We start from the raw sequence: 14,565 nt of genomic DNA, 5'->3' as shown, positions 1-14,565 counted from the left end.
TAAGCATGACATGCATTAGCTCATATAAACCACACAATGACCCTATGCCCACCTTACAGCCAAAAACAAGGCCCAGGGAGGTCATGTAACATTTCCAAGGCTGCACAGTTAATAAAGTAGATTATTTATGTAAGAGTTTAAAAACCAAAAACAGGATTGCTCTAAGGTGATACCTTTCAGGATCAGCTACCTTATAATAATGGATGAATGGTTTGCTATGGAGCATGGCAGGTGGGGTGGCCTGAGACACTGGGCGATAAATGAGAGTGGCCATTATGGTGGCCCAAGCACAGATTGGACAGAGTGGTGTGGACCATCAGGGGTCTCACTGGCTCTACAGGACACAAAGCAGTCCTTGTCCTTTATAAATACATCATAAACTGTTGTCAAGCATTTATGTTTATTATGGTAAGTGTGTGTGTGTGTGTGTGTGTGTGTGTGTGTATATATATATATACACACATAATATGATGTGAAAAATGTCTTTTTTATCACTATGATCTTTTAGAGGTAAGCTATATAAACTTCAAAAACATCAATCATTTGGAGCAGGTTAAAGCTGGTCCTCCTTCCACTACCCAGTACAGCTCCCATGTCCCAGGGCACTGGCTGTCACTCTTGTCTGTCCACACCTCATCCGTCTGAAACTGCATCAAGAAGGCGGACCAGCCTTGGGGGGTGTTCTCGCCATGGGAGTCTCTGAGTGCTGGCCCTGTGCACGTCCCCCACAGGCAGGGCTAATACACCAGGCACAGCACCTGCCGCACGCCACCCAGCCAGAAACGTGGAGGAGGCTTCCCTCAGAGGTGCCACAAGGGCTCCCACAGTGCAGGAGGAAGAACTTTGACTGGCTTGTACCCACAGAAACTCCCCCATTGGACTGAGCAGTGGGCTACTTAGGGACACGGGAAACTGGTGGCAAAGCAAACCATAAAGACACTGAGGTCTCAAGCATCACTTCCACTCGCAGGAACCCAGGGAGGAGCACTTGCTCATTCAATTCAGAAAGCACAAAAGGTTGCCCTGCTTTGTGTTCTGTGACCCCACATATTAGAGTAAAGGGCTCTACCAGCTCACCAGGTGCGGAAATGAAAGTAATCAATCAGTACTCAGGACAGTCACAGCGGGAGGCTTCCAACAGACCCAATCTGCCTAGGTTCATGGTCTCCAAGCTATTATTGTTTGACAGTACACCCCATCCATGAAAAACGTAAGGCACATATCACCAACATATAGACATTTAAGTTGTGTAATGTGCTTCTGTACCAATATATTATGAACATTTTTAAATGCCAAAAATAGAACACTTTAAAGGATGATACAAGGATGTCAATATTTTAAAATATATTTTAATATAATCTTATTAAGAGGATCAAAGAACCTCTCTGAAATCATATGAGTTATGTAATACTATTTTTAGTGAGAGCAACAGAATTGAATATGCTTCCATTTTTCTTAATGTAGGGAACTGTTTATAATTCAGTTATTTGAATGTAGTCTGGTTGCAGGTAGGTTGGTTGATCCACTGAACTCTATCAAAGCCGACAAAGTTTCTTTCATGAACAGATGCATGGACCTTGATGGGAGAGATTCACCCTTGGCCACATGGAGGACATTTTCCACTTCTTTTTTTTTCTTTTATAATTGAGATTTTGTTGGTTGAGGATCAGTGTAGACATTTCAATTTGTACACAATTCTTAACATATGTAAAGAAAATCTAAAAAGCCATGTATTGTAATTCTTTTTTAAAGTGATTCCAGTGACTTTCCCACTTAAAATTTGGAAGCAAATTTTCATAAAGAGGCTATCAAGTACCTGTATCTTCACATGTTGATAAGCTGTTACATACGTCTCACCAATTCACAACCGAATAGCAGGTACACTACATATTCAAATGTTTAATCTTTCACAGCACAGTAACAAAGTTATTAGGAAAACAGGACGACCACAACCAAAGATGGTCCAGAGTGCACACAACTCTGACAGGGAGAGCCACAATCAAGGCATGGCTTTCTTTAGGAAACAATTCTACTAAAAAACAACATGAGAATAGAAGTAATTTTAAAATGTCAAAGACATTAAATGCAGGACTGACTCCATATCACCATTTCATGTGCTTTGTATCATAGGATATAAAAACTAACCCCCCATCTATGGAATATTAAGCTGACACCCGAGACAGTCAAAGCCTCCCATAATTCAATATCCCACACTATTTTCTGGTTGTACCAAAAAATAAACAACGAGAAAATGATTTCACCTCTTTTAAAAAAAAGCATTTACACTTAAAAAATGGGATGAGGTGGGATTCCCTCCTTCTTAAAAATATTTCCAGAGGTACTAAAAAACTTGCATCTACAAAATACTTGATAAAAATATTCCTCTGGATTGTACAAGAAAGGAGACAGGGACCACTGCTGAGACATGGTATATGGGATTCATCAGACTTGGCTTCTTTCTCTCCTGCTGCAGCAGAGGCTGGACTCTCCTCAGTTTTCATTTTCCCATTTTCTGCAGGTGGCTGTTCTTTAGTTTCTGGGTTAGCCACTTCGGCCTGTTTTCCCTTTGCTACCCTCTTCCCTTTTGTTTGCACATTTTAGTCTGAAGATTTATCCTTTGCTGCTGCCATTTTCCAGCTGCACTTCCACTTTTGCAGGAGCAGGTTCAGCTGACAACCACACCAATCTCCTCTTGGGCAACCTGGCGGCAGGGAAGGGTGCGTGCCGGGTGCCTGTGGCACCAAGAGGCTTCACGAGGCTGGGCTGCCTGGACATTTTCCACTTCTATCCATCATTGATGCAAAAGACTTTGTGAACATTTTGCTAGTAAAGCTCTGTTTCCCCTAATATCAAATAATAGCTCCTGCAACTAATCAGAAGGTTAATTATTGCATTATCATATTTTTAACAACCCCGCTCAAAATCCACTGAAATTTTCATTTAAAGGATTTTAAAACAGATTAGAAAAACACTGTTCCCAGGTTAAAGGTGAAGATATTTGAGATTTTAATAGGTGACACATTTTTGGCAACAAAAATCACATAACAATGGAAACAATCTGTTTTCAAAGTGTTCTCTCTATAGTACAACTTTTCTAGAAAGCAGTTACTCTTTCATCCTTTGTTCAAGCATTACGTTTGCCAGGATGGATAATAAAGTACGTTGCTTTTTTTTTCTAATATCTTCTAGGGGCCTACAACTGGCAGTCACTTATCAGCAGAGAAAATTTTGGAAATACTTGACTTTTTTGCTACAAGATGCAGTACAGATGGCACAAAAGATTTCCATGCTCACCCTGTGTCATCACAATGTTGCCAAGAGCTGGATGCTTTAGGCCATATAACCTGTATGGAGAAGGGACTATAAACAACACCCTAACTGTCCAGCCCAAGGAGAACAGTGAAAACGTGGTTTTCTGCCTGATGGGATGCTGAAAAGCCACTGAAAACTGGAATCACAAACAGCAGTCTGCAGCAAGATGGCCAATGCTTGATTCCTGTTCTTTAATTACAAGAGTATTAAATGGGAATTGATACACAGCAGTCCCCAACCTTTTTGGCACCAAGGATGGGTTTTGGAGAAGACAATTTTTCCATGAACCAGCAGTTGTGATGGGGGTGCTTTCAGTATGAAACTGTTCCACCTCAGATCAGCAGGGGTTAGTTAGATTCTCATAAGAAGATCACAACCTAGATCCCTCGCAAGCACAGTTCACAATAGGGTTCCATTACTATGAGGACCTGACGCTGCTGCTGATCTGACAGGAGATGGAGCTCAGATGGTAACGTTCACTCTCCCACCGTTCACCTCCTGCTGTGCGGCCCGGTTCCTAATAGGCTACGGACAGGTACCAGTCTGTGGTCCAGGGGTTGGGGACCCCTCCTGATATGGACAAAGACTGGGAAGAGATTCACTGAAATGAAATGAGTTGTTCTAGAGGTAGTAAGATAACTTTTTTAATTATACTAATATATTTGTTGTAATACTGTTTTTCTAATAAATAAAGATTTTTTTAAGTCATCAAGGAAATGAGCAGACTTGTGAGATGATGGTCTTTGTGCTATGTCCCTCTCATTAGATCAATAGACAACACTCTCAAGTAAACCAAAAAACTGCTTCTTGGTGAACTGATCTAATTGGAAATCTGGTACTCCTCCTCCCCCCAAAAAATGTACTCTTCTTTTCCTTTCCTGAAACGCACCTGCAACTCAAGATGGCACATAAAGCCTTCTACAGAGCATGGCAAACTGTACCTTTTAAACTACAATTGGTGATCAGAAGCCAACCATGACATGCACAGTTAGCAAGTCCCCCTGCTCAGGGAGCACAGGCAGAGGGCTGCCCCCTCGGTCCCCACGTGCCTATGCCAGAGACTCAGAGCAGCAATGTGGCAGCACAGAGACCCCAGGACACTCACTTCAGCGAAGTGGCTGGGGATCATCTGGAGACTGAGGGCAGGGACCACCATCACATCCCCTAGACAGAAAAGGCAGGCATGGATGCCACTGGAACCCCCACACCACTGAGAAGCCCCAGGACTGCCAGGGTCTTTCTCCCCACAGGGACAACTATGCTTATTGCTGAGAACATTCAGTGACCGGCTTCTTGCTCACTTGGAATTCATTGCCAATCCTTAAATCCAAAAGGAACACAAAGTCTATCTGCCTGGAGAAGAGTTTCCCTTGTTTTTTGGACCATAGCATATAACCATATGCTTAATTTCAGAAATGACAGTGAATTATCCATATGTTTTTTCAAAAGTGCAGTGATACAGTCTTGCCAACAATGGGAAAGACAGATGAGAGAAAAAGTGAAAGCTGAATTGCTAAAAGATGATAATTGAACTTTTTCTGCTAAAAAAAAAAAAAAATCTGAATGTTACTTTCCTCAACCCCCTAAAGAAACTGAAAATCTCTCTTTTAAGTATTTCCATTTAGAAGATAAGCTGTAGTTTATACATTTTTCCTATTTTTACTTATACTAACTAGGCCTTTACTGCTTTTCTTTGTTAAAAGGGTTCAAAACTACAAGATTTAAAAAATTTTTAATATGTTTCTGGATACCTAGTGAAAGACACTAAGTTAAAAATCCTGCTAAGTGAGAAGTTCTCAAATAAGACTGTTTCAGAAATCAGAACCATAGCCATCGTTATCTGGCACAATGTTGGAAGCAGAAGATGGTATAGCTGAGCAGTTCCAAGCTATGCAGACCCAGATCCCACCCCAACTCTGTCACTTCCAGTGGAGAGGCCCTGGGTAGGACCCTGCACTGCTATGTCTCACACTCTTACAAATGTAAGGTCGTCATGACGGCTAAATGTAATGAGGTACATGAAGTCTTCCACAGAGCATGGCAAACAGCAATCAACAAAAGGGAGCTATTATAGTTTGCAAAATTAAATGGCAAATTATTGAATTCATTCTAGGTTCAATCACAAACTAAAACCAAGGGATACAGGTTTGTAAATAGCAAGAACCTCCAGAGATCAATGCTTTGTGAGCTTTTGTCATGAGGCTTTGAGAATACAACGCCCTGGGCTGCCCTTTACATTTGTTAAAGAGATGTGGGTAAAGTCTAGAAAATATTCATCAGTGAAATATATTGAACATGAACACCAGCCATACCGGAGGTGAAGGTCTTAACTTGTCAGATGGGCTCTTCCTCTCTACCTTTTCATAAATCAAGGAGCTTGTTTGTCATATCCTCTCCTGGGCAATGCTACTTTCAGCATAATGGTTAGCTGTTATATAACATTTAACCTTGAGACCATCTTGCTTGTTTACCTGTTTGATATAGAAAATTCTGTTTATTCACTGTATGCCTATTATAGAAAACTGAGTTTTAAAATACTTAATCCACTGGCACTGACTTTATTGATCTCATTATAACAAGCTCAACCAGTATAAAAACTTTTTGGATCTTCTTGGAGCTAAGAAAAATCACTTCTTTTCTCCTTGAATCAATACTAATACAAATAAAAAAAATCATTAAAGCAAAAACATGTTTAAAACACAATGCAGAAATTCCATTTGTTCTACTGACTCTATGACCAGTGCTTCCACCTCCATTTGACAGTGATAAGGCACCTGGGAACTCTGGAATGGTGACTCCTCCAAGCTGCCCCTCTTCCTTTCTCATGTGGAGACATCAAGCTCCCCAAGGTGACCACACATGTAGCCAGGGCAGCACCACCTGTCCACTGTAACATCTATGCTTGGGACCCTATTATCGTGCAGGCCTCCAGGTCATGAGGGCCCTCCTCCTCCATTCAGCATGTCTGGCTCCTAGCCTAGTTCCTGTCACATAATAGGTATCTGATCCAGGTCACATGAAGCCCAAGTATGGGTCTCCAGGAAAGAAAAGATAAGCTCCTGCGCCCCTCTCCAGGGAGCTCAGAGGCAGCCCTGGCAAAGCAGTTCTCAGTCAAGGAGCGGGGACAACATTTATCTGAAGCCTATTACCTCCAGGCCTGTCTGGAGCTTGCACGCATCACACCGCATCCTGGGTGGTAGGTGTAATTAACCCATCTCTCACAGCCAGGGAATAGAAGCTCAGTGAGGTGAGAGACACCCAGAGTCACATGAGTCAGCCACGCTGAGATGGAGACTGGCCCCGTCTAATCTCAGGGCCAGCTCTCTGCACCCCACACCTTGCATCCCTGCCAGTTATTCGTGACCTTTCCTTCTCCTTCATGCTTTGTTCACATCCACAGACTGCTGAACATGTAGGAAAAATGTTGACAAGGGAAAGCTTATGCTGTTGGCTTGTGGTAATTGAGCTTGTGTTCCCAGGCAGTAGGTATATGACTCATTTCGCCAAAATCAATATCGTTACACTCATCCTCTGAGAAGTATTCAGCCAGCTGTAAATTTAACCATCCTGACTCAAAGTTAACGAGAAAAGAAGCTTACTAACTTTCAAATCAAACTCTATGCCTCAGAAACAGGGGCCATCTTGGCAATCCGGGCAAAGGCCTGGGAAGGGTCTGGCCTGAGAGCCAGCTGAGCCTGCATCTGAACATTCCCCATCAGCTGTGGCCCTGCATCAGCCAGCAATCCCCTGCAGCCCTGGTATCCTCATCTGGAGACTCAGGACCACAAAAGGTGGTTGTGAAAGTTAGAAATAATGTATGTAGGAGAGCTAAGCCCCACACAAATGATAGGCCCCAGTAAATGGTAGCTGCAGTATTGCAATAATAGTAGTAACAGAAGAAACAGTAGTAGTTGCCATTTTAAAAAATGTGTCTTTTAATAACATACTTAGATCTGCTCTTTCCTTCCCATTCTTTTTTGTTTCATTTTTAAATTAATTTTTAATTGATAAATAAAAATTATATATATATTCTGGGGATACAATGTGATGTTTTGATCTGTATATACATCATAGAATAATCAAGCTAATTAACATATCTATAACCTCACTAACTTTTTTTTGAGAGAGGATGTTAAAAGTCTATTCTTTTGGCAGTTATGAAATACACATTATTAACAGTGGTGACCATGCAGTACAATAGATCACTAAAACTTATTCCTTCAGTCTCACTGATACTTTATACCCTTTCATCAACATCTCCACTTTCCCTATCCACCCCTACCCCCAAGTCCCTGGTAACACTTGTCTACTCAATGCTTCTACGAGATCAACTTTTTTAGATTCTACATATAAGTGAGATCATGCAGCATTTGTCTTTCTGTGCCTTCGCTTATCCCACTTAGTGTAATGTCCTCCAGGTTCACCTATGTTGTCAAAAATAACAGAAGATTATTCTTTTTAAAGACTGAAGAGCATTCCATTGTGAATATTCACCACATTTTCTTTATCCATTCATCCGCTGATGGACACTGAGGTGGTTTCCATATCTTGGCTACTGTGAACAATGCTGCAATGAACATGGGGTGCAGAGATCCCTTCCACACACCAATTTCAATTCCTTTGGTGGGACTGCAGGATCATATGGTAACTCGATTTTTAGTTTTTTGAAGAACCTCCATGCTATTTTCCAAAATAGCTGTACTCATTTACAATGTGCAAGGATCCCATTTTCTCCACATCCTCACCAACACTTGCTATCATTTGTCTTTTTGAAAATAGCCGCTCCAACAGGTTTGAGGTGATATTGTGGTTTTAATTTGCATTTCCCCAATGATTACAGATGTCAAGCATTTTTGCATATATCTGTTGGCCATTCACAGCTCTTCTTATGAGAAAAGTCTGTTCAGATCTTTTGCCCATTTTAAAAATCAGGTTATTTGGCTTCTTGCTGTTGAGTTGTTTAAGTTCCTCATGTATTTTCAATATTAGCCCCTTATCAGATGCACGGTTTACAAATTTTCTCTCCCAATCCACGGGCTGCCTCTTTGCTCTGTTAACTGTTTCCTCTGCTGTGCAGAAGCTTTTTAGTTTGACGCAATTCTGTTTGCCTATATTTGCTTTTGTTGCCTGTGCTTTAAGTCTTATCCAAAAAATCATTGCCCAGACCAATGTCAGCTACTGCTTTTAATTCTCTGGACAAGACTGAACGTTCCACAATTTAAAAAATAATAATAAGAGTTCTCAACTTGCAAACAAGGTATGCCCCAATAGTTTACTAGTAAGCTGGTTTTCTGAAACTCAGAATTCACCATTCCAACAGCAAATATGACATGACCCTGTTTAGGCTCCAGAGTCAGTCAATAACGGCAGCCTTACCTAACGAGGGCACCAAACTGTGACGCAGCTGCAACCAAACACACACACGTCAAACATCACCACCATGCAGTCACGGTCATGAACAGAAAACAATAATTTGGATTAGAAGCCATCTTTTCTTTGTCTAGAGGGCTGGCATGAGCTTAATCAGATGAGGACACTGAGCTGTGTTTGCAGAGATGTGAAGGATCTCTAGGCACTTCCCCAAGTGGCAGTTAAGGGCTGGCATGGTGATATAATGAAGTTTAATAACATTTGATTTAATATCCATAACTAGGGTCAGCTTCTCACTCGAAAGATGTAAGGAAAGTGGAAGAGAAAACAAGATCCAGACAGAGGAGAAGCACTTTCAGAGTGAGAGAGGAAGGATATTTGTGGGAACAGAGACTGGCCTTGGAAAACAGATCCACTCATAAGTGGGTGAGAAAGGGGAGCCAGCGAAGGAATGTTCAGAGAGGTTAGGGGAAAGTAGGGTTGTAAGCGACGAGGGAAACAGAGCTCAGAAGGAGAAGGCTGCAGGCCCTGCCTGTGTGATGGGAGAAAGGTAGGCAGGTGGCTGCTCACTGGACAAGGAGGCACTTGAATGGCGGCCGCAGGGAAACCCTCATCAGCTCAGACCTTGCTAGGCTGTGGAGCCCCTCTGAGCCTTCACTTCTGGATCAGTGGCAACAATCCCTAGGACTCAAGGAGCATGTACATGTAAGTATCAGATGCTTTGTAAATGTGCCCCACCAGCTTCTTTCTACTTCTTTCGGGTCTGTGGGCACCTGAGGGATACCTAATCAAGTCTTCCTGAGCTATGCTAGGGAAACTCCAGCCACAGTGCTAGAAAGCTGAAGACAGGAGAAGCCCAGGCCCCTCTGCAGCACATCTTCCAAGGACCAGCAGGACCCAGTATCACCTCAAAGGCTTAATACAACAAGAATCTCCTTCTGTGGCCCCTTCTCCAAAGCCCAGGAACTCCTGGGACTCTTTGCAATGGTTTTCATTTGGATACTTCTAACCTTTCCCATGCCAAGTGGTCTGAAGTCGGCAGGGCTAGCATTTCTCCTGCTGGAGTGTGACTGTCCATCACTGGAGAGCCCTCTTTCCCTCAGTGGGCCACTTAATTGGAGGGATCAGTTACCATCAGTCTGGGGCACTCCTTCTTCCCAGAGGCCCAATGTTATCCTCTGCAGGTGGTGAGCTGCTGCCCAGCAGCCTCCCCAGGTGTCAGGGTGAGCAAACTGTTCACAGCAGGGAAACAGACATAGGGAGGGCATGTCACGCCATGCCTCAACAGCAGAAGCTCTACTAGTCACAGGCCAGCACTGGACCCCAGCTCCGTCACCTCTGGCTGGACAGCCTCAAGAAAGTCACTGACCACTCTAAGCCTCAGTTTCAGCGTGCATGAAATAGGGACAAAAACACTCCTCTCACAGGCTCGTGAGAGACTTAACATGTCACATAAGCAAAGAGTCTACCATCCACTCACTCATTACAGCTCCACACAGGCCAGGCAGTGTGCTGCAAACCAGGGCTGCACAGCCCAAGGCCTGGCCCACAGTAAGGGCTCAGATAACCTGTCATTCTGTTTCTCCTTGTAGCATTTCTCTGATGCAAGCCCAGTCATAGTTTGAAAACAAGGGAGGGACCAGAAGACACCTCTTGGAAAGCAAGGAGAAATGGTCACTTATGAGCCAGTCCCAGAGGGCTGCTTACTTCCACACACCATGACTCCCACCAAAAGACACTGGGACACCCAGGGCAGGAGGAGCCAGCCAGGGGCTGGGGAAGCAGAGCTGCAGGCAGTGGGCATCTGAAGGAAGAGGGCCATAGGCCTCCCACAGCCATGAGTGCCTGGGGCTCTGGAGAAGGTCAGGCCAGGCAGGCTGGGGGTCTCCACACCCACTTGAGAGCCCTAATAAAGGCTATTAGGTGTTGTCCCATCACCAGGAGGAAGGGAACTGTGGAGGAGACACTGGGAGAACCCATGATGGCCCAAGGCTCCTTCCAGTCTGCCCTCAAGATCCACACACGGGACCAAGAGCACATCTTTAAGCCCAGTGAGGGGACCAGCAGGGGCTTCTGGATGATGATCAAAAAGTGGCCCCATGTGGGGAAATGGCCCGGCAACAAGGGCCATCTGGACAACTCAGCAGGAACAAGGGCCTCATGGCCGTGGCGGAAGAGGAGAAGAGGAGCTCTTTGCTGAGGGCCTACCACACGCCAGGCATTCTGCAAAGCACCCTGAATGCGCTACCACAGCTACTCCCTTCCACAGCCCCAGCACCACGCAGTGTGGTAGAAACAGGTGAAGAGGCCTGGCTCGGGGAAGCAGAAGAGCCAACATGTGCACCCTGTCCATGTGCCCTCTCGCGCATTCTGCCTCCAGGATCTGGGAGGTAGGCCCAGGTGGCATGGCACAGATGGCTCAGATGAGCCGCCACATATCAGGAGGACTGCCCTATGCCAGGAAGGAGGACAGGGTTCCCTGCCCAGCCAGGGCCCCAGGGCTCCAGGGAGAGGAATCTCCTTTGCAGCCAACAAAGGGAAAGGACAGAAGCCCTGCACGCCTCTACAGCTGCAGCTCCAGGGTCAGGCTAGGACACCTGCCTCAGGGCCTGGAGTCTGCAAGATCGCTTAGAACTGAGTGAGCTCTCCAGGGGATTTTGAGGAGACCGGCTGAGCTGGTGTGTGGGACAGCTGAATCATAAGACAGGAGACACTCAGGGCCCTGGTGGAGTCGGCCAGTGTTTCCTGAGGCCACCTCAGCCTAACATGCCAGAGACGTTTTGTTAGGAAGATTACAGACTGAAACAGGAGCACCAAAAATAATTAATCTGTGAGCAGGTTTTATTTAAGTGTTGATTCATGGTTGTTCTATAAGCCAACAGCCTGTCAGAACTATAAATTAATGAGATAAAATGTTGCTAGCCTTCTATATTTCAGGCCAGATATTGACATTTTAGAATCCACAGATTTTTAACTGTATTGATTGAGGACACCAGGATAAATGGCCTTGGCGCCAAATTCCCATTAACGACAATGGGTACCAAGTGACTAATTCCCAAAGCGCTGCGGTTAAAACGCCCTGCACTGCCTTCTCCTGGCAGGGAGCTCTAATTAGATTAAAATGAAAAAGCCAAATCACCAAGAGTGGAAAAAGGCAGATCCAGTAAAAAGAGAGATCAGACTCAGCAAAGAGAAAGGACAAGTTAAGTCAAAGCAGGACAAAAGCCACAGGGGCTGCATGAGCCCAGCCCAATGGCTAAAGACAGCACCCGCCAAAACCTGGACTAAAGGTGGAGTGTGCAGAGATGAGGCAGGAGACATGGGGGAGAGGGAGGTGGAGGCCCCCCAGCAGCCCTGGCAGCCCCTGATGGGCTCCGCCGCCTAGGTAGGAGTACCTGGCAAGGACCAGCTCAGCTCATCCCACCCAAACAGGCACTGGGCAGCTGCTCCACACCAGCCCTGGCCAGAGGATGGAGACACAAAGACCACCACGACAGGCCCCCCATCCTCATGGAGCTCCCAGGCTAGCCAAGGAGAGCAGGACAGGCCCTGTCTGAGTGTGGGGAGCTTCCCCAAGGGTGAGGTCCAAACCTCTCAATCATTCTGTCCCAGGAGCCCACCACACTCTCCACTGTGGCCTCAGCACCAAGTCCTACACGCAGTGGGTGCACAGTAAGTAACTGTGGAGTAAATGAAACTGGGCCTTCAGCAGATGAACCCAGTGGTGAGCACCATTCCTAGCAGAGGGATGGAGTGAAGGAGTCCTCAATCACCTCCCCCATTGGATGGTAATGCCCTGGGGGCAGCGCCATGCTTTTCTTTACCCACTCAACATACCATAGCTAGAGGGGCATGTTGGGCCTGGGGCCAGACAAGCTGTTCTCCAAATGCAGTCCTATCACCAACTGGCAGGCAAGGCATTCTACCTCCCGCTCCTCCAACTCTCCACCGGGGCCTGCATATCACACAGGAGCAGCGGGAGCTACCAGGGAGGCCCACCCAAAGCACGGACGACTCTTGCCTGCTCCAAACTCAGCAACGGCCTCGAGCTGCCACCTGTTATGGCGGTCCCCGACTCATTAGGCAGGAGGACCCTCTTTGAATGTCTAAAAATTTCAGAACCCCCGTCAAGACACACCCACTCCCACCCACCCACCCACACAATTGCATGCATTTGTTTCACATCTGTTGATTGAGAGAATAACAACTAAGGGCCACTATGAACCCATCAATGCCATCAAATGAACTTGATTTGAGTAACCCGACGGTGTGAGTGAGGTCAGTTTCTGCTCTGTGAGCAGCGTTTTCATTTGGACACTTCTCATGTGCTCATGTGACCCACAGGCTGGGGGTTCGCCTCCTGCACTCCTCAGACTCATCTCCCCTGGTCCCTGCACCCCATATTACACCCTGCTTTGGTTTCCATGCATACGACATAGAATCCTGTTCCTGTGACGACTCTCCTTGTTCCATCTGCAAGAACCTACTTTCCTCCTCATCAACCATACCTCCTCCATCCTAATTCTCTGGCCACCTAATTCATGGCTCAGCTTGGTTTTACTTCCTCCAGGAAGTCTTTGATTTTCCAAGCTAGATGTTCTTACAATTCCTGTCTTGCTCCATCACTGCAATTTGGGATTGTCTCTGCATTTCTGTCTTCCCCAGCAGACATAAGCTTCTCCAGGGTAGGCACTGGGTCTTGTTCAGCTCTGTCTACCTTATACCAAGCATATCTTATGGTACACGCAGACAACAGAATGTAACAGTCAGGCAGCAGGCTTGGGGACTGGCAGACTGTGCATCCTGGCTCTGCCACTTGCTGGTTTGTGCCCATGGCCAGTGTGTGTACAGCTGATTCTAATGGTGCCTGTCTCAAAGGGTGAGTGGGGCCTAAAGGAGATGCTGTATAGAGGCTGAGGAAGAATGCCCTGCACACAGTGGGTGCTCAGTAGTAAGTGCTCCATCATCAGCCCAGTCATCACCATCATCAAGTGGTATCAAACTCCCCGAGTCTGGCCACTCCATAAGGGGTCAAGAAGATCAGCAAGGAAAAAAAAAAAAAAAAAAAAAATCAGCAAGACCAGGGAAGTGCTTCGTGAGAAGAACATGCCACACACATGGCATGGTGGGAAGGACATGGGATCTGCAGTTGCACAGACATGGCCTCAAACCCCTGCTGGCCATGCACCACTTGGAGGCACTGAGCAAGCAGCTTCAGTCCTCTGAGCCTCAGTCTTCTCGCCTTTAAAATGGAAATAATCACTGCTGGCAACTGCAGTGAGGATTAGACAGGCTGTGTGTAAAGCCTATGGCACCAGGCAGGGGCCCTGTCACCACCAGTATTGTCCCCTCCCCTACTGAGCATGCATGGGAGTCAAAGGAGCTGCGAGGCCACCCACACTCAAGGTGGAAACAAACCAAGTTCTGCATCTTCCCTCTGTGTCTCCTCGGGGATGCTGGGCATAAGCAGCAGGCGTTGGACCAGCAAGTTATCATCTCCTTCTTGCCAGACCCTGGGAGAGGCAGGCCGCAGAGCCACCACCACTGCGGGACCAGGCAGGCAAGATGCTGGCCTGGGGTCTCAAGGGAAGCCCTGGGGACTGGTGTGAAGTCTGGCCTCTCCCTAGGCTCCTGGCAGTGGAGCCCAGCAGAAACGGAACCGACGAGGAGCTCTAGGGAGGAGATAGTGTGGTGCTAAAAGAAGCTGGATCCTGCTCATGGAGAGGGATAAAATTTTCTTTAAAAGGAAAGGAAAGAAAGAAAAGAGAGAGAGAGAGACAAGAGAGAAAAAGGAAAAGAAAAAGAAAGAAAGGAAGAAAAGGAAGGAAGGAAGAAGAAAGAAAGAGAGAGAGAGAAAGAAAGAAAGAAGGAAGGAAGGAAGGA

General features: G+C 45.9%; 1 protein-coding gene across 3 annotated transcripts in view; it reads right to left on the bottom strand.

The window, feature by feature from the left end:
• WDR25 (WD repeat domain 25) overlaps window positions 1-14,565 on the bottom strand; it is a 163,743-nt gene that overhangs the window by 53,876 nt on the left and 95,302 nt on the right. The window lies entirely within an intron of this gene.

This window comes from Aotus nancymaae, unplaced genomic scaffold, assembly GCF_030222135.1.
Source record: "Aotus nancymaae isolate 86718 unplaced genomic scaffold, 86718_ANA_hifiasm-v0.15.2.pri h1tg000011l, whole genome shotgun sequence".
Taxonomy (NCBI): Eukaryota; Metazoa; Chordata; class Mammalia; order Primates; family Aotidae; genus Aotus; species Aotus nancymaae.
Note: the sequence above shows the minus strand (reverse complement) of the source record. Positions and strands in the feature narration are given on the sequence as shown.